Source organism: Pholcus phalangioides, unplaced genomic scaffold, assembly GCF_987345545.1.
Source record: "Pholcus phalangioides strain wild (caught in Gottingen) unplaced genomic scaffold, Ppha-v1.0 ptg000009l_1, whole genome shotgun sequence".
In the NCBI taxonomy this organism is placed as follows: Eukaryota; Metazoa; Arthropoda; class Arachnida; order Araneae; family Pholcidae; genus Pholcus; species Pholcus phalangioides.
In genome coordinates this window covers 4900264-4922336 of record NW_028301602.1, presented here as the reverse complement: position 1 = coordinate 4922336, position 22073 = coordinate 4900264, and the positions used below count along the sequence as shown (strand labels likewise).

At 36.3% G+C, this 22073-nt stretch overlaps 1 long non-coding RNA gene across 1 annotated transcript; it reads left to right on the top strand.

The window, feature by feature from the left end:
- The first annotated feature begins 302 nt into the window (after positions 1-302).
- On the top strand, positions 303-20782 carry LOC149081655 (uncharacterized). Its single transcript, XR_016193282.1, has 6 exons — positions 303-677; positions 5303-5495; positions 5737-5896; positions 8406-8528; positions 8682-8779; positions 20402-20782. It is a non-coding gene; the product is annotated as an uncharacterized LOC149081655 (long non-coding RNA).
- Positions 20783-22073: the final 1291 nt, after the last annotated feature.

The window sequence follows — 22073 nt, the reverse complement described above, 5'->3', positions numbered from 1 at the left end:
TCGAGTTCACATATTATTATTGTTTTCATATATTATCACTCGCAGCCGCTCATCATCGATAAGGGCGCGGGGTGACAATGCTAATTCAGATAAGAAGCATCTCTTTGTTAAGGTGCAATCCAGAGAGAGAGGGTTATAATCTGATAAGACGTGGAAAAAAGTGGAGTAGAATTTGACAGCACCTACATGTGTGCATATATATATATATATATATATATATATATATATATATGCATAGGAAAAATCATTTTTTTTACCTCAAAGACTCTCTATTAAAGCAAGAGCGCTTTAAACAGAGAGTCAATGTCAGTTTGTCGTCAATGAAACAAAGACCCAGGACCTCATTGGATAATGCATGTCGTAAAGTAATAGCTATCGAAGTCAACTGAAACTAAATATTATCGAAGCCACATGATCGATAGTAATCAGTATTGCAAATTGAAACTAAACAATATTGCAACATTGCAAGATCTCACTGGCTGATGCGACGACATCATTTTTTGTCATAGATATTATATTAACTCTGAACTTGCACTCAATCAGTTTCTTATACAGGAATTTGCTGTACCGGGATTCATTCGGTTACGATGCTAAGTGCATTACTCATGGCCCCCTAACGTGAAATCCACACTTTTGTGCCTTGATATACTGTACTTGATACATGCTGGTGAGTGACGGTAGGTCAAGTTTAATTTAATTATTTATTTTTTAAACGTAGCCTTTCTAATCGTTTTATTAAGACTCCACCCCCCCCCTATTTCGTAGTTTTTTGATTGCAGTGAAGGCTGTAGACAGCTCGAAATAGAGGAACTTCATTTACAGACGCCCTTCATTAGTACCTCGAGTAGATAATTTTAATCGAGTGCATTCTACTCATATTCATTTATTATATTTGTAATAAATTAATTATACATATATATATATATATATATATGTTCTTTTGATACGCATTTACTCGTTACTCAAATAGGCCTATTTATATATGAAAATTCCCTATATAAATCATCATCAAACATTCCCTATTGTATATGGAATGTTTTCTACCAATTGTAGTTTGGTCGCTGATAAAATTCGGCTTCAAAGATGGTTCGCTGATGATTCAATTCAAAGATGCCTCCTTCTTTGATTCAGCAAAAGATTCCTTGCAACAGTTATGAGGCGAGAGGAGGGTTAAATCTCCTCATGTCATGCCAACTAAGCTCCAAGATGGATTTCGAAGCTCTTAGATAGTTCTTTCAGCTCTGAGATAATTTGTTTAGATATGAGAAGGTTCGTTGTTGATCCAGCTCCAAAATGGTTCGTTGTAGATTTGGCTGCTCAAAGACGATTCGTTGTTGATTCAGCTGCTCCAAGTCAATTCGATGTTGATTCAGCTGCTCCAAGTCAATTCGATGTTGATTCAGCTGCTCCAAGTCAATTCGATGTTGATTCAGCTGCTCCAAGTCAATTCGATGTTGATTCAGCTGCTCCAAGTCAATTCGATGTTGATTCAGCTGCTTCAAGATTGTTCGTTGTTAATTATAAGATGGTTCGTTGTTGATTCAGCTAAAGATGTGAGGCGGGGTATATCTAGTCATGTCATGTCAATTCAGCTCTTAGATGGTTCTTTCATGGTTCTAGGATGAATGGTGCGTAAACTTTTTCAAGCGCGACCCTCCCTTTTGACCAAAAATTTTATCGGCGACCTCTGCACAGGCTGACCCCATGTCCCAGAAAACTGGGATATTAAGATTTTTGCCAGTGAATGTGATGTCCCGAAAGCACTTTTCAGAACGCTTGTCTCGATTTTAATAAGCCGATATTGACTTCCGAAGATATTCAATTTTTTTAATATCATATAAATATTTACTTTATCTTTTGACGTACTGTTGGAAATGTAGTGAGGTGTATGGTCCTTGATTTTCGTGTACAGGGTAATAAAAAAAGAATCATTCGATTTCAAAATGATTCTACACTTGAAATCGACCATTAACAAAAATTGTTCATAAAACATTGATACATTTCCCCCGTATATTCACATATTACTTGTCATTCTATTCTGTGTTTTCAATCTAGAAATATACAATTTTGAAATCGGGTGATTATCTCCAAATCACCCTGTAAAAGTACTAACTTGATATCGTCCGCCACATTCCAGAAGCACGAATATACAAATTTCCCCCCCTTTTTTTATCAGCTGTTTGGATGCCTTGTTTAACTATGTAAGTTGTGCAAGGTACGTTGTTGATCCATCTTTAAAGTAATTCGTTGTTAATCCAGCGCTAAATTTGTTCGTGGTTGATCCAGCTCTAAATTTTTCATTGCTGATCAAGCTCTAAAATGATTCTTGTTGATTTAGCAGTTCTAAGATGGCTTGTTGGTAATTCAGCTGCCCTAGGATGATTCGTTGTTGATTCAGATGCTCCGAGACAACATTTGGAGTGACACAATGCTTTTCCATTGGAATTTCTTTTTCATTTCGAGGTGTTTCCTTAACCTTTTTACGATCACGGGCGTAATATTATGTCCAAACACCAGTGGAATAAATTCAAACGAGATCTCTGCGTTTTCTTTCCTCTCTCTTCACCATCGCGAGGATTTATAGCAACCCTATCTCTCTATAGAAAAGTTGCTGTTTCTTTCCCTCCTTTCTTTCTGAACGAAAGAGAACACGTAGGGTGATAGTGAGTAGTGGCACTGTAGCGCGCGACGGTTCAGACGGCAAATTACACTAATTTGTATAACTTTGCGTTCAGATGGAAACGATCCACCAGTTTTGTCGGAACATTAGGAGATACTGACTTACTCGTATTCGTAAGTATTCTATGTGGGCACTTATTATTATATTATGTTTGTTTCTTAAGTCGGGATTGCACTATAAAGTGTTGCAAAAGATCTTTTACAAAACTTGAAAAGAACAACCAATGAACGAGTTGGTTACATTTACTCGAATGGAACCGATACGCTTATTGGTTAAATTTTTCGTTTCATAAAAGAACTTTTCTGAAACTTTTATAGTGTAATCCCAGTTCTATATCTATACAGTGCAAGTTGATTTATGGGTGCGCACGCTCCCTACATATGAGACACTTGTTCGAGACAGCCTCTTACATTCTGCGCGTTTTCGGGTACACCGTTTTTGTAGTTGTAGTGTATGTATGAGTTACCTCCCACGAGTCATATTTTATTTTCACTTTTGGTACTTCGGCAGATATTATTACCATTGTCTATTGCATTAATTCGCATTTACTTTATTACACGGTGGAAAACCAAACAATTACATTCCGATTTTTCATTAATTCTGAAATTTTCTTTCATAAAAAAAACAAAAAACATTCAATCTTAAAAACAACTTCCTCCTAATAATTTTGGATTTTCCTTTTTTATGAGCTTTGAGCCTTTCTTTCATTTGATTTGGTATTTTTTTTATTTGTCTATTTTTTAATAATTAAATATTTATTTTTCTTACAAACACTATATTTCTATTAATTTTGAGTTTCAAATCCATATTTTGTGTTCTTAGAACTGTATAACGGTCAGGACCGACCACGCCCGTAAATGTAGGTGGACCCCGAAATCAGCTCTCAAAAAGAGTGCGTTCGAGAGTGCATCCAGGGCAAAAGAAGCGATCACACATGGCATCCAGGCCGTGTTGTTGAGTTGTAGGCGCTGTTTCTTCTATGTTGCAATTCGTAGTTTGTGTGTAAATGAATTGCTCTTCCAAACAGCGTGTGTCAACAGTTGCGACATTATTTTTAATAAATTCTGAAATTAATTTTATAATCCACTCTGAAATTCTCTCATTGATACTGAAATTATTCCGAAACTATTTCTCTAATTAGTTCTGGATTTTTTTAGTTCCGAAACTATTTCTTTCAGTTATGCTGAATTTTTATTTGTTATAAAGTTTAATTTTTTTCATCAACTCCAAATTTTTACTAGATCTGAAATCAATTTTTTTATTAGTTCTGAAATTAATTTTTATCTTAGCTCTGGAATTACTATATTTCCGAAGTTATTTTTTTTTTCATTAACCTATTTTTATTGGTTACTAGCTATAATACCAGGCGTTGCCCGGGTTTTCTTCAATGAGGCTTTTTTTGGATCACGTGATATCACCCTCTTTCTTTGAGGGAATTGCAAACCGTGTCTAAGTTATTTCATGAAATAAACAAATCTAGATTTAAAGAAACGTAGAAACGAATATATATTTTTTTTCTTTTTTAAGGGGTGCTAGGTATTTCGATCCCCCCCGAACTTCAAGTTATCCATCTGCCTGTTTAAGCTTTCAAAAATGCTTAATTGCAGCTGTGGAATTTCTTCGATGCACTTTTCACGGGCTCATAACTAATTTTAAAATATCCTAACCCACATGAATTTATGCAAATAAATATCAAAAGAGACAATATGGAGACATTAATTTTCATACTTGAGAAGATATAAATGAAATCAATGATATTGCTCGAATATCCAACTCAAAAGTATAGGTTTGTCTAATTACTTCATATTTAATCTCCTGGGCTTCGTATATCTCTAAGCGAACTGAATATTTCAAAAATCGAGAATTCAATACAATTTTTAAAATTATTGATGGGGCGGAAAATCCCACTAATTTCCGCATTTCTACAGTGAAATCGACAATTTTAGCACTGATTTCTATGAGGATCACCCTTTTCCTGACTCTCAAAGCGATGCTGATGATGATTATGACGTCTATTCAAAAAGCCTCATTACTGAGAGTATATTGAAAATGTGGCAAACCATTATAAAGGCATAAACTATTATACATATACTAACAGGATTAAAGAAGTGACAAACCGTTGTAACGGCATATACACTTCTGAAACGCATTGCTAGGGAACCATGGTAACCAAAGTAAACGTTCGGAAAGTGATTGTTGAGGCCCAAAAACCATTGTTGCCTGACAGTTTTTTGCCCGTTTCGGGCATTTGCCCTGGGCTGGCGAAATTTTAAAGTAGCCTATCGTTCAAGTCGGGTCCCATTTGGTATATGTGCAAAATTTGGCGACGATCGATCTAAAATTGTAGATTTGTATAGAGAACACACACACACACACACACACACACACACACACACACACACACACACACACACACACACACACACACACACACACACACAAACAGACAGACACACAGACAGACACACACACAGAAAATCAATTTTATATATATAGATGAACTCATTTTTCCATTAATTCTGAAATTATTATATTTTATTAATTCTGAATTCTGAAAATATTTTGCTAAATAGTTCTGAATTTTTATTGGTTATGAATTTTTCTAATTGTATTTCTTTTCAGATATAACAGAAAGAAGAATAAAAAAAATGCCAAAAAGAACATCAAACCTACTTCGTTTCATCCTGAAAGCCCTAAATAAAAGATGTTATCCAAATTTTCAAAGTGGCTAGACAAAGATGAAAAAAAATTCCAACATGATCGTATTAGTCGTAAACATAGAAATTGGCAGAATTGTCATGAGAAACTTTACGATGTGAGTAATTATCATTTCTCTAACCAAGTTCACCAATTTTCCCATCAAAAATAATGGCTTCTATTACTTTTTTTCATTCAACCCCTTTATTATTTTCTTTTAAGTTGAATCGCTTTGCATTCGAATATCTTCAGGAATCATAAAAACTTCATAAAAAAACTAATTTAAAACAAGATATAAGTTTCTATTTTGTTATAAATTTAGTTAATTTGTCATTTTTTCTTAATTGTTTCTGTGCTAGGACTATTCTAGGAGTATTCTTGTCAAAGATTTAAATCTAACTATCCACGTCAAAGATTTTTATCTGCCTTGAGACATCTTTTACGGAAAAGGGCATCCGACAGTACTTGTTCAATCTGGAAGTTACACAGTTTACCAGATAAAAGAAGAGTTTTTCGATGGTAATACAATTTATTTCATAAAAAATCTTTACGTACACTAGACGGTATTCTGCTTGTGTACGTACGGGGACGTCTTAACGAGTTAGAAGGTCCGAATATACACTGCTGGCCAACGTAAATGCAACACCCTGAAGGAAGCATGCAAATAATATGAAATTTACAACATGCATTAGCGGAGGTGAGATATGCAAATGATTAGAATTTCAGCGCAGACACACATCACGCGCGCCTGTGGCGCCACTTCAAAGCGCTATTTAAGGCTTGGAGATTTCGACGATTTGAAGTACGGCAATTGTGTTTTTCTTGTGGTTTTTTCAAAAAAACGATCAATTGTGCCTCGTAGAAAACAGCGATCATCTTTTGATCAAGTATCCGAGTTCCACAGAGGAAGGATAGTGGCCTACCGAGATTGTGGATTATCTTTCAGGGAAATCGGTAGTCGTGTTGGACGAAACCAAACAACTGTAATGCGGATATGTGATCGTTGGATGCAGGAGGGTACGACGGACCGACGTGTTCGATCGCATCCACCTCAGTGCACCACTTCACGTGATGACAGGCGTATTGTGCGTATGGCAGTGACGGATCGCTCAGCCACATCACGAACCATAGCACAGCACATTCAGTCTGTACTGCATCATCCAGTGTCTGCGCGTACCATTCGACGGCGTTTACAGCAGAGTGGTCTGTCCGCAAGACGTCCATTGCTTCGTCTACCCTTGACGCAGAACCACAGACGTCTCCGCCGCCAATGGTGCGATGAAAGAAGGATGTGGACGGCACAATGGAATGAAATTGTCTTTACTGACGAGTCACGCTTCTGTCTGCAACACCACGATGGTCGGATTCGAGTCTGGAGACACCGTGGAGAGAGAATGCTGAACAGCTGCGTTATGCACCGCCACACTGGTCCTGCACCGGGTATTATGGTATGGGACGGTATTGGATATCACTCTCGCACTCCTCTAGTACGCATTGCCGGTGCTTTAAAAAGCCAGCGCTACATCTCCGAGGTGTTGGAGCCAGTTGTCCTTCCTTACCTTCAGGGCTTGCCCACAGCCATATTTCAACAGGATAATGCGCGACCACACGTGGCACGCATTGTCCAAAGGTTCTTCGTCAATCGCCAGATTGAATTGCTTCACTGGCCAGCTCGCTCTCCGGATCTTTCGCCGATAGAAAACATGTGGTCCATGGTTGCTCAACGATTGACCCAGATTACATCCCCAGCTGCCACACCAGATCAACTTTGGCAACGCGTGGAAGCTGCTTGGTCTGCTGTACCCCAAGAACACATCCAAAGTCTCTTTGAATCAATGTGGCAGCGGTGATCTCCAACAATGGCGGCTACTCTGGCTACTGATTTTGGCAGGAACCACACTTCACAGAAGTCTATAAATTTAATCATTTGATGATTGGTCAACATGTTATCTACAAAATAAATATTGTTGCGATATCTCTTGTCTTTGTTGGTGTTGCAATTTGGGTGGCCAGCAGTGTATATACAGTCGAATCTTGTTTTAACCAACACTTTTCTAACCCCCCAGATAAGTTTACATAAGAACAATCCAAAAACCTGGAATTCCTTTATAACGGAATTTCGTTATAACTAATAAATTTCTCCGGTCTCTTAGAGTTCGTAATAACGGGATTCCATTGCATATACGAAATTCAGAATTAATGAATAAATATTTTCAGAGATAATGCAATGTATTATATTTGAAAATTAAAGAAGTGAAGCAAGAATAAGTTAAGAATTAAAGCAAGAATTAATTTCAAAACTGATGACGATTAAAGCTAGAGTTAGTTTCAGAATGAAAGAAAATTAAACCAAGAAATAATTTTAGAAATAAAGAAATAATTTATTTCAGAATTGAAGAAGCTGAAAGCGCGGGAATTAATTTCAGAATTTAAGCAAGAATTAGTTTTAAAACTAATTTCAGAAGTAAAAAAAAAAGCAATAATTAATTTCAGGATAAAAACAAGAATTAATTTCAGGATAAAAACAAGAATTAATTTCAGGATAAAAACAAGAATTAATTTCAGGATAAAAACAAGAATTAATTTCAGGATAAAAACAAGAATTAATTTCAGGATAAAAACAAGAATTAATTTCAGGATAAAAACAAGAATTAATTTCAGGATAAAAACAAGAATTAATTTCAGGATAAAAACAAGAATTAATTTCAGGATAAAAACAAGAATTAATTTCAGGATTAAGAACTAATGAAACCAACAATTTCAGAATTCAAGGGAAAATTAATTTCAGAATCGAGATAAATTTGAAATTAATGCAAGAAATTATTTCAGAATTAAAGCGAGAAATAATTTAACAATTTATAAAATTCTTCAGTTATTTAGGGCTTTTTCGACTCGGAACCCCTGAGCTCAGGCCCAGTAAACTCACACGTTAAGACGCCACACGCGAAGACTTTCGCATCTGTCGTCTTTTCAGTAATACATACTTTCATTGTATGCTAAATGCGGGGTTATTCTTTTATATTTTCAGAATATAATGAAGAGACTCAGTCAGCAGATGTTGAATATGTACCTCCAGCAGAATTATCGGATTTTTCATCCGCAGAAATTTCAAGCGTTGCCGTGGGTGGATGTTCGTACACATTCTCAGACTGTAAGTAATTTTTTTATTTTTTTCATTAATTCTTGATATTTATTGACTCTGAAATTATTTTTAACTTATTTATAATATTCTGATTTTATGTGTTTGAATGTTTTGAGGGACAAAAAACGCTCACATATCCTATTATAAATACCCGTTTTCCAGCTTTGGAAAATTGCAGTCAACATTCGTTGCTTCCTAATGTTGGTTCCTACACCTCACAAGAAGTTTTATATCATAAATTTCCCGATAATATATTTATGGTAAGTATAAATTTTCATTTCAGTCTACTTTTGTTCTTATATTTATAGCAGTCAAATTCCAAGTTATCAGTCAATCAAGTTGAACAAGCTGATATTTTGAAAAACAAGCCTCACCATTATTAAATATTCGGAATACATATTAAGTAAGTTTAAGTAATCATGTGTTTATTGAGCGGTTGATAGTATCTACCCTGTATAAGGACCCAAGTAAAATAAACGACATATCTAAAATGGGTACATTATTTAGATAATTTTCCTAATTGAAAATATATTTATATAATCAACAGTTCAAAAGCGGTCAATATCTAAGTACTTGTGACTTTGAACCTTGCATATAACAAATATTAAGATGCCGAAAAAAAAATATGTTCAAAAATATCTTTAACAATTTATTGAAGCTTCTACCCATATTTTTCATATATTCAGAATTAAAAAGTCCAATATTTAGCATTAGTGTAGTGAATACATGTATCACAATACATGTGCAGTGTATATTTCACAAAAGTATCAGTTATACATACTTACGTTTAATTGATATAAAAGTTATATAACTTTCCACCAATTTCAAAATCTCATCGGATACTTTCTTTACACATTCGTAACATGGACAGAAATGTGCCTGTATAACTATACCAAATGTTCTGAAATTTTAATTCAAATTAAATACAGCGTGTCTGAAAAGTCTTTTTTTTTATCCAGATTTTTCCTTCTTCTCAACCATCAGTCGTAGACAAGAATGTTCAACTACAAAAATGTTTTCTCGTAGACAAGTTAGTTTTTAACAAAAATAAAAATAACAAATAAATATATATATACATACATGTATAGGCCTATATACATACACATTGACCTTTCTCTATAGTTGTACCAAGAAAAAGTTTGTCCTTGTGAAAGAAAACAAGTTCATTGACATACGACAATTATCGGCCGAGATATTTGTTTTGATTTGATATTTGTTTGTTTTACAAAATTTTAAATTTTGAGAAAGAATTCAGGGATGGTTCACAAAATGAGCCGCAAAATTTGTTGACTCTCGAGAAAAAAAAACAAAAACCAAATTTTAAATTTTAACATCTCGGTCAATTTTTGTCGTACGCTCGTGAAACCTATTTTGTTTGTCATATTTACTGGAAAGGAAAACTTTTTCTAGCCATGGCTATATATGGCCCTGAAGAAATAAATAAAACGACCATTTACTTTCAGACTCTAGGCTGCGGGAATAGTAAAAGAAAAGCTGTTTTCAAAATGGCTGCGTAAAAAAAAATTTTTTTTGCAGTTGTCTTTTCTGAAAGATAGATGACACTCAAATTCATGCGTTGCAAATACATGTGTTTGCATCATTGCAGTGATATACCGGGGATGACGAAGATAATTCGTTCCGGAATCATGTTCGTTAGCCGAAAACTTCGTAAGCGGAGGTGTTCGTTAACTTAGGTTTCACTGCACAGTAAAATTTTGCACTGTGGCCTCGTTTACATGGGAAATGAAAAATATGGTTCACTTCAGTTCGCAATAAAGAAAAATCGCAAAGGATTATGGAAAAAGAAGTATGCACCGCGATAATCCCAATAGAAGAGGGTGTTTACGTTCTTTACTCCTTTTATCCCTACGAGGGGAAAAAGTCATCAAGCGGGTGCTAGAACTTCCAATGCTACCACAATATTGCACATGTAAATGGGCTTGTATGAGACGGAAACATATTTTCGACTGAATCAAAAAAACAGTCCCTTCATTTATTAATGGTTTTATAGCCGCGTTCACATGTGCAAATAATACTTTTATTTTATATGTAAGTCATATTCGGTAGCATTTGGAGTTCTAGCACTCGCTTGACGACTTTTTTCCTTCGTAAGGAAAGAAATGAAGAGCAGGCATTGGTGAAAATTCTTGAACTCTCATCTTTTAAATCCGCTTTTTCTATTTCCCATGTGAACGGGGCTTGTATGTGTGTTCATCTTTATAAAATGATAACTTGTCCAAAATGTAACATTATTTCAGGGGCTTGACGATTCGTACAGGTTTAATTTTTTTTTGATCGAAAAAAGGTGTGATAGAAACAGATAATCTGGGATCGAACCCACAATCACCAACAAAAGTGATTTAGTGTGGGCAGGCATTCCATAACACTACTCAAAAATCACCCCACGAGCAAATCTGTTAGAGAATATAGAAATAATAAAAAAGAACTACATATACATACGCCATTTTAAGAACTTCATGATAAAAAATGTCTTTGAGAAGAAATTCAGATCATCTCAGGATGATGTCTGCTACGTTCACCAATCCTGGATGATGTGATCACTAGTGTGGGTCGAAAAAAATGAAATTTTTATTTTCAAATCGCTATAGTGCGGAAAAGTTGCCCCCTTTTAATAAGAAGAAAAACAAAGTAAAAAATTTCAAAATCGGTTGATATCTTCCGGTCGCGCATTGAACTTGAAATTTCTGGAAATTGACGAAATCGAACATTTTTGTTAAATTTTTTAATATTAGATAAAAATCTATGATTGACACGCAAAAGTTTGTTACGCTTATTTTATGGTTCAATAAGGTAAAATAAATTAAAGCATCATTAATATTTCAATGTTTATTGGTTGCGCAGCGTGTTCGAAAAACAGGAATTTACCAAATTTTTGCAAGTTTCATTGTGCAGCTTTTCGCCCGTTTTGTTACAACAAAACGACCCAGAATTCATCACAAGGAGGTGGCTGCACGTCGAGTTCCACTCACACGCAACCCAATCAACCATCCAAAATAGGCGTGTGCGTATAATTTACATTATATATCTCAAAACTAGTCATCGAAATTAACACGTTCAAAATATGACTTTTTGGAGAAATCAGTCATAACTGATCTTGATAATAGCGTAGATCTCATGTACATTTAAGCTTCTCATGTCTATATACTTTAGTTCGGGCTTCGGTAACAAGGATAAACCTTTCGATGCGTCTGATGTGGTTAGTGTCGGAATTGATGAATGATATAATATCATCACATATTTCCCGTAGCATTGGGGGAAGGATACAAGAGGCAAGTATTCCGGTTAATAATTCCAGTGTATTCGGAAGCTTTAAAGTTTTTCTTACGTAGCACGAAGTGTCTAATGGTATTCCTTTAGAGGCGGATTGTCTCGCTTTTACCCTTTATATCCGACATTGAGAAAAATAGAATAAAATACAAATACAACGCCACAACAGGCAAAATGCCCAACGAGGTGGCGGACAAAAAGATGCCCATAAAAATATGGATATCATATATTTCAAAAATACAGCAACCCAATTAAAAATTCAATTAACAAAAATTATAAACAATATATATATACATGATAAAATACTATACAATGCCCATAAAGAATACTTATGGTTGTCTTATTCTAAGTATGGATTGTGTTACAATTACTACCTCCGCGGGTAAGCTATTCCATTTATTAACAACCCTATTACAGAAAAATTCCCTGCGACACCATAACCTTGCATATCTCCTCGACCCCTGCGTTCATCCAATGTAAACATATTCAAAAAATGAAATCTCTCTTCATAACTCAAGCCCTGTGTGCCAATAAGGACACGCGTAGCTCTTCTCTGCACCCCTTCAACCAAGTCTATGTCCCTCTGTAGGTATGGTCTCCAAAACCTTACAGCATACTCCAGTCCAAGACGAACTAAACCTCGAAAAAGCGGTAGAATGACTTTAGGAGAACGCGAAGAGACCTTTTTTGAAAATGAGACCAAGCATTCTATTCGCTTTTTTGACCACCGCTGAACAATGTTCAGAAAATCTGAGTCGCTCGTCAATGAGAATTCCCAAATCGGTGACCCTAGTTGCATCCGGGATAGTGACACCATTCAACTCGTAAGAGAACCGTGGGTTGTTCGAACCAAAATGAACGACCATGCACTTATCAACGATAAACGTCATGCTCCATTCCTGTTTAAGTTGGTCTGGAGCAACTCCCTATCGCTTTGCTTCCCGATTACCCCCATTAGCTTCACATCATCTGCGAACTTGCTAGTAATCCCATCGATACCCTGATCGAGTTTATCGATAAAAAGTGAAAAAAGTATGGGGCCAAGTACACTTCCTTGAGGAACTCCACTTGTGACGTCTGTCCAACCAGAGAATTCCCCGTTCACCATAACTCGTTGCGACCTATCTCTTAACCACGATTCTATCCAATTCAGCAAGTTGCCCCCTATTCCAATCTCGTGTAAACGCTTCAAGAGTTTGCCATGTTGGACCCGATCGAATGCCTTCTGGAAATCAAGGTAAACAACGTCGACATTTTTGCTCTTACCCAAAGCCTTAGTCACGTGATCATAGAAGCAAAGGAGGTTAGTTACACATGGCTTCCCCTTCCTGAACGCATGCTGATTATCCGACAATACATTATTCTCGTCTATCCACTTCACAAACTGCCTTTTGATGATAATTTCCAAAATTTTCGAGAGGGAGCTCGTCAAACTCACTGGACGATAATTGGACACAGCTTCTCTACTACCCGTCTTAAATATCGGAACAACATTAGCAAGCTTCCATCCCTTGGGACGATACCCTCAGCAACACTACTCCTGTATATCTGTGCGACTGGACCCAACAATTCATTAGCACATTCCCTGAGGACCCTGGGATAGATATCATCTGGTCCTGGTGCTTTGCTTGCACATACATTTCTTAGAAGACTTAGGACCTCCACGTCTTCTACTTGAATATCGTTGAGGGTTTTATTACCCTATGCAACACCCGTATATCGAATATCATTATCTCCATTGAAAACCGACGCGAAAAAGTCATTGAAAGCATTACACATGCCTACATTGCTCTCTAACCTAGAGCCTCCTATCGAGAAAAGGAAAATTATAATATATTAAAATAAAAGCATAAATGTGATGGCAATAACAAATAGTCATCATGTAAATTATTTGGTAGGTCATTTTAGTTCTAATTAAAGAGAAACTAAAAAAATATATAAACAATGTTTTTGTAACAATTAGTATATTCGAAACAAATTTATTTACCCTGGTACTTTAAAGTACCGTCTGGGTATAAAAAGGGATAAAGTTCTTCTATATCCAAGTTCTCTCGAATGTCATCAACAATCATAGTCAACAGCAAATTTTCAGGGTGTCCAAAGAACGCATTGGGTTCAACTACTGGATCAACAACTTTAAGTAAGTCTCTCTCATCAAATAAATACCACAATTTTTGAACTGCTGGAAAAACATGTTTAGCTCATTGAGGCGGACACTGTTTACCGCAAAACGAAGAACATCTTTGGTTTTGGTTTGACTTTGAGACTGGAACTAAAACTAAACTCTCCTCCCCCCCAACTCCTGACGAAGATCTTTCATATATACTGTATCACTCGCTGACTCACACAGAGAAGCATGTTCACGTTCAGTTTGTCTGATTCTTAGTTGTCTTATATTTGTGTCTTGGTAATTTGTGCTAAAATGTTTAATAAATTTGTGTTATGTGTACGCCTCGGCTTCAGTGGTGACTCTCAAATGAACAGAACCTTCTGAATAAACTTTTTGGTCGTATTTCCAAGCTCTGGATTATTTTCCCTCTGTTTCCATTGGCATGATGGGATCTTCTCACGGTGAGCTACTGTTTTCGCTAATCTTCCGGCCTTTATATATTTTTTTTTCCTGTAAAATTCTAATATTGTTCGCATAAAATAATTTTATAGTTGGAATTTTATCCTCGTTTTCCCCCATCTATTTCGTTATTGTTATTACGAGATGGATGACGGTACGGATCCCACGGTGGTCGCAAGGGTATCTTGTAAATTACCTCCAATGTGGATAAATAATATTGCTTTATGGTTCGTGCAAGTGGAAGCTAATTTCGCAGTAGCACAAATAACTTCCGATATAACGAAATATAACACTGTTTTAGCAGCTGTAGATGCCGACTCGCTTCATTCGGTTTCAGACTTGGTGCTTAATCCACCAGCCGAAAACAAATACGAAGCACTTAAAAAAAGGCTTATCGCTGAATTTACAGATTCTAAATCGATACAAATCCGCAAACTGTTGTCTGAATTGACTCTTGGGGATAAGAAACCATCCTCTCTACTAAGACAAATGAAAGAGCTGGCACGAAATTCAGTAACTGAAGATTTTCTAAAAACTATTTGGATGGAAAGGTTACCTTTGAACTCTCAGGCCATTTTATCAGTGTCAACTGCAGATTTAACTGAGTTGGCCACACTAGCCGATAAAATTTCCGAAATACGACCAATACCGAGTATTTCTGCGCTTTCTTCACAGTCAGGCCCTTCATCAGATTCTGTGAAATCTGATATTGCACAATTGCGTAGTGAAATATCGCAATTAAAAATTCAAATTGCAGATTTGTCAACGAAAATTAAAAATGAAAATTATTCAAGAGGGCGTACTCATTCTCGCTACCGAAGCAACAGCCGTAATTTTAGAAATCGTAACTTCAATACTACACAAACACTATGTTTCTATCATAATAAATTTGGTGAGAAAGCAACAAAGTGTTACCAGCCGTGCACATACAAATCAAAAAACTAAAGCACGCTGCTGCATCGTTACAGCATACTTTTTCCGGTGCAGCAGCAGGTCCTACTAAATGTAGACTTTACGTATATGATAAAGCGACAAATTGTAATTTTTTAATCGATTCGGGTAGTGACATCTCTTGCATTCCTGTGTCACCCAATGTGAAGGACAGTTCTTCACATTTTCTCTATGCAGCCAACAACACGAAAATTCCAACATACGGAAAAAAACATTTAGAGCTAAATTTAGGGCTTCGTCGAAATTTTCGTTGGACTTTCCTCATTGCAAAAGTCAATACTGCTATTATTGGTGCTGATTTTTTAACACATTTCGGACTCGTGTTGGATTTAAAGAATAGAGCATTAATTGACTCTATCACTAACATGCAAACAAAAGGTGTACTGTCCAATGCTGCAGTACCCACAGTGAAATTGATTGTTGGTGAATCACCATATCATAAAATTTTTGAACAATTTCCAATTTTGGCAAATCCAATACCGCAGTTTTCCCGTCCTCCAAAACATAACACTCAGCATTTTATTGAAACAAACGGAAGTCCAATTTTCTGTAAACCAAGAAGGCTGCATCCAAAAATATTACAAGCAGTTAAACAAGAATTTGAATATTTGATTGATAATGGAATTTGTCGCCCATCAAAGTCACCTTGGGCTTCTCCAATTCATGTAGTTCCGAAATCAAATGGAACGTACCGAATTTGTGGTGATTATCGTCGCTTGAATGCTATAACTGTCCCAGATAGGTACCCATTACCTCATATACATGACATAACTAATGTTCTGCACGGAAAGAAAATATTTTCCAAAATTGATATAGTAAGGGCATACTATCATATTCCGATAAATGAATCCGATGTACCAAAAACTGCCGTTACTACTCCCATTGGTAGTTTTGAATTTTTATATCTCCCATTTGGTCTGAAATGTGCACCAATGACATTTCAAAGATTTATGAATGAGGTACTGAAAGGTCTCGATTTTACTGTCAGTTATTTAGACGATGTCTTAATTTTTTCTGAAAACGAAAATGATCACATTAAGCACGTAGAACTTGTTTTGGAAAGGTTTAGTAGGTACGGACTAAACATAAATGCTTCCAAATGTGTTTTTGGTCAACAACAAATTTCCTTTCTGGGTCACGAAATATCAGCAGGTGGTGTTCGACCTTTGGACGACAAGGTAAAAGCTATAATGAACTATCCACGTCCGGAAAATCTGGTGCAACTCAGAAAATACTTGGGGTTACTAAATTTCTATAGGAAATTCATTTCACATGCTGCTGAAGTACTAGCACCATTAACTGACCTATTAAAAGGGTCTAAAAAGAAAAATGATCAATCTCGCATTACATGGTCTAAAAATTTGTTAGATTCATTCGAAAAATCAAAAGAAGCTTTGCTAAACGCTACTTCGCTAGTGTTTCCAGAAAATGAAGATAAGTTAATACTTCATTGTGATGCTAGCGAAATTTCAATTGGAGCTACCTTAAGTGTAATGCAGAATTTAGAATATAAACCCCTGGGATTCTTTTCAAGACGTCTTACACCTACACAAATGAAATATTCAAGTTTTGACCGTGAACTATTAGCTATATACGAGTCTGTTAAATTTTTTAAACACATGCTAGAGGCTAGAAACTGTAAAATTGTTACAGATCATCGCCCATTAACATACGTTTTTCGTAAGGCAACGGACACTTACTCGAATAAGCAAACACGGTGGATTTCTTACATATCAGAATTCACTACTGATATCGAGTATCTAAAAGGTGAGCGAAATGAAGCTGCCGATGCACTATCGCGCATAAGTGAGGTTATTGTCCCCCAGCCACTTAATTATGATGAACTCAGTAATGATCAAAAATCAAACGAACAACTGAAACAACTCATTTCAGACACTAATACTGGGTTGCAATTGAAATTAATTCAATTGCCCAATTCAAATTCTCAAATATATTGCGATCTTTCAACTGGAAAAGTAAGACCTTATGTCACTGCTAAATTTCGCAAACAAGTTTTCCTAAACTTACATTGCCTTTCTCATCCAGGTATTAGAAGTACTGTTGACCTTATACGTAACCGTTTCGTTTGGCAGTCTATGAATAAAGATGTTCGTGAGTGGGCACGCCAATGCATTGATTGCCAACGTTCTAAAATTCACAAACACACGAAATCAGAATTAGGAAAATTTTCACTGCCAACTGCACGATTCCAACATATTCATTGCGATCTTGTGGGACCCTTGCCGGAATCAAACGGGAAAACTTATTGTTTAACTTTAATTGACCGCGTAACACGTTGGCCGGAAGCATATGCGATTTCAGATATTACCGCTGAAACAGTCGCAAAGACAATCTACTCTGAGTGGATTGCCCGATTCGGCACACCAGACCGCATAACAACTGATCAAGGCAGACAGTTCGAGTCAAGACTAATGTCTCAGCTTGCTGCTCTTCTAGGTGTGGAAAAGTGGCGAACATCACCGTACAACCCAAAAGCAAATGGGCTGATCGAAAATTTTCACCGTCCATTAAAAGCTGCAATTATGGCTCACCACACCACCAAGTGGACAGAAGTCCTCCCAACCATTCTTCTCGGTTTTCGTTCAGCACTGAAAGAAGATATAGGTGCAACACCAGCTGAGCTTGTCTACGGTGCTTCCTTGCGTCTTCCTGGCGATTTTTAAGATTCGAGTGACAAAATTCAAGATCCGTCCATGTTCATCGAAAACCTCAGGCAACACATGAGAGCATTAAAACCGAAGCCAACAAGCTCTCATAACAAAAATAATGTGTTCGTACATAAAGCATTAAACATCTGTTCTCATGTATTTATCCGACATGACAGGTTGAGAACATCGCTTCAAGCACCCTACTCCGGACCGTTTCCGGTGATCAGCAGAAAAGAAAAGAACTTTAAAGTTCTGATAGATGGAAAACCAACAAATGTATGTATCGATCGAATCAAACCTGCATTCACAGTGAATGAGGATGCTACAACTACAATTTCGAATACAGTGTGTCCCAAAATTAATGTGCTTCCGAAACCACCAGACCGCTTCACGCGTTCCGGAAGACAGGTTCGCTATCCTGTCAGATTTAACAATGTTGTCAGACTGTGTCGTTAGTCACTGGAAGGGGGGTACTGAGGCGGACACTGTTTACCGCAAAACGAAGAACATCTTTGGTTTTGGTTTGACTTTGAGACTGGAACTAAAACTAAACTCTCCTCCCCCCAACTCCTGACGAAGATCTTTCATATATACTGTATCACTCGCTGACTCACACAGAGAAGCATGTTCACGTTCAGTTTGTCTGATTCTTAGTTGTCTTATATTTGTGTCTTGGTAATTTGTGCTAAAATGTTTAATAAATTTGTGTTATGTGTACGCCTCGGCTTCACTCATCATTGAAATACTTGTTCTTTTTCATGTGGAACCACAGAGGCACGTACGATTTCAAGATGAAGAGAACTTCTGGTTCTCAAAAGGATTTGGCTAACTCAAGTATTCGTATAACCTTAGCACTCTATTGGCCGTATTTAGCCATCCAGAATGTGACAGACGACCAGGATCTCGAATTGACAAATCCCCTGGAAAATTTCGGCTTTATTGTTTTGGATATGCCTAATAAATACAGTACTACTCGTCTTTTCTCAGCATCTTTCTGTCTACTTCTAGAAACCAACAATCTACAGATTCATACTCCAACACAGAGAGCTTTCACATTCAGTAAGCTGTTATCAAATGAGCCTAGAAAAAGATTTTGGCCCTGTAGATGCACCATCTATATCTGTGGTTCCCGACTTCGAGGCGCGAATGCGAGCCGATTCCCCTGTTAAAAAATCTTGCCATAGAGAGCAACAGGCCTACAACGGTACAAATATTCAACCATTTCACTTCACTCATAATTTCAAATTTAGATGACAGAACTAAACATTCCCGCACAACAATAAATACGGCTCAGATTGTCAGGTGCACATATTTTGTTCCAGACTCCGTAACGAAGCTGGGCTGGAAGAGATCTCGGCAGCAGGATAAGACCGATGGCAGAGTCCTGACGTTCATTGATTCATCGCACCATCTGTATGCGGAAAAAATATGACGGAGAGGAATTTCGTTGAAATGGAGTAGATCCACGATTCACTGTAGTGGTCTTTCCACGTGCAGTTCACACGCGATCCAGTCAGACTCAGACAGTTCAGGGATATGCCTAACTTGTTACCGAGGCCTCAACTAAAGGATGTGGCATGGAGATAGCGATAGTTACATCACACAGATCTACGCTATTATCAAAATCAGTCATGCTTGAATTCTTCCAAAGGTCAGACCACCGAATTCTAGTCAGTTGTAATAACTATTTTTCAAATATAGTGTGAATTGCACACGCCTAGTTTGAATGGTTGATTGGGTTGCGTGTAGGTGGAACTTGACGTGCAGCCACCTCCAAGTGATGAATTCTGGGTCGTTTTATTCTGACAAAACGGACGAAAAGCTGCACAATGAAACTTGCAAAAATTTGGTAAATTCCTGTTTTTAGAACACGTTGCGCGACCAATAAACATTGAAATATTAATGATGCTTTAATTTATTTTACTTTATTTAACCAAAAAGCAAGCGTAACAAACTTTTGCGTGTCGATCATAGAATTTTATCTAATATTGAAAAATTTAAGAAAAATGCACGATTTCTTCAATGTCCATAAACTTCAAGTTCGATGCGCGACCGGAAGATATCAACCGATTTTAAAATTTTTTACGTCGTTTTTCTTCTTATTAAAGGAGGCAACTTTTCCGTACTATAGCGATTTGAAAATAAAAATTTCGTTTTTTTCGACCCACCCTAGTGAGCACCCTGAGGGCTAAATAATACATTTTTGCAATTCGAAGTTTTTGTCCCCGAACAACGGTTGAGGAGAAAAATATCAGTATACGCTGCATGTAAACACACTACACATCTGACTTGCAAACTTGGTTTGCAAGTCATTTAACGCCGGCCATGAAAGCCTCAGACAATATTTACACTACACATCTATTAAATAAGAAACTCATACAGTATATACCTTTGTCTTATCTTAGGACAGGATTCAATCTAACCACTCTGAGATAGACGAAAACAGAACGGTCGACAAAAAAAATTCAGCAAGTTCTGTGGACAGTGAATGTTATGATATGATTAGGTTTTTGAAAGAAACCGAATTGTTTCTGATTAATGTGCATTCTAATGAAGAGAATCAGGTAAGCTTGGAAGAAACATCTTAAATGCCTTTAGAGAACTTTGTGATTGACATAATGAGGATGGAGTACTCTCGAAAACATTAAGAGACATTGTAATTGCTGGGTGATATGTTAATTGAAATCCTACGTTTTATGTGTAAATTACCTTTGTATAACGTAGCTCAAGGCTCTCAATAAAGCAGGAGTGCAACTCGCTTTAATGTGTCATCGACACTAGTTTTGTATTTTTCGTTCTTTTTCTCTGTCTCTACACGCACGCACGCACGCACGCACGCACGCACGCACGCACGCACGCACACACACACACACACACACACACACACAATTTCAAACAAACATGTTGGCTCGCTCGGAATATGTAAATCGAATAATGTATACGCAGTTGCAGGTTAATCAGACAATGTATGAAAAATGAATGTAATGAATACAATTTCCCATTCTCCAAAAAGTTATTATAAATTATAACTGATTTTTTTCCCAAAGAAAACTCACCGTACTTTGAGCACAGCTAAACAATCTTGAAACTTCGTTTTGAGGAACCCTGTCTTCCAACATGGAAATTATCGGATTTTTTTGCAAATATCAGAAAGATATCTTCGGGAAGCCATCTCTTGGTTACGAACGTTATAATATTTAAGGGATGTCCTATCTTTCAACATATCAAAAACCTTTCTAGTGTAGAAAAATTATTAAAAATATTATTCATATCCAATGAATTATTTCAAATTTTTATCACTTATATTTGATCGAGCATCAGATCTTATCCTATGCCAGTACGAAATTTTATATATATTTCCAATACTTAATTTTTTTGAAAATTAAAAAAAAAAACCATTAAAACAGTTTTCATGCATGATAAAATTGTATGTTATCAATGTAACTGAATAAAAAAATGATTCAAAATAAAGAAAAATGTTTAGTTGACAAAATGATGAAAAAAATTGAGATTTATTTTATCGACTCAAAATATTATTCAAAATCAAATTTAAACTTTAAAAATTTAACATTTAAAAAAAAAACGCATTATTTTTGTATAATCCTAGTACTTATGAATGGATCTCAAATCTTTTTCGTCATTTTATGAACTGAACAGTTTCTTTTATTTCGAATCTGTTTTTATTCGAATTCATTGATGCCGTGTTATTTTATCATGTGCGCAAGCTGTTTTTGATGTGGTTTTTGTTTTGAAAATTAGCAAAAAATTAAGTATTAGAGATATGTGAAATTTTGCACGGGCATGGGGTAATACGTGCTAAAAATTTGAAATAAATCAACTGATAAATAATATCTTTAATAATACTTCTACATAAGAAAGTTTTATCTTTTTTTAAAAGGTAGAAGACCCCTAAATACCCCCATTACATTCATGCTTTTACATTGCGTGGGTACCCTGCAAATGCGCAAAAATTTTTTGTTCTACATATTTTGAGCCAATTTTTTTAAACAGTGATCGAACACTTATTTCCCACAATCGTGCTCATCGAATAATTTTTTTCCCGGATGTTGCCAGTTG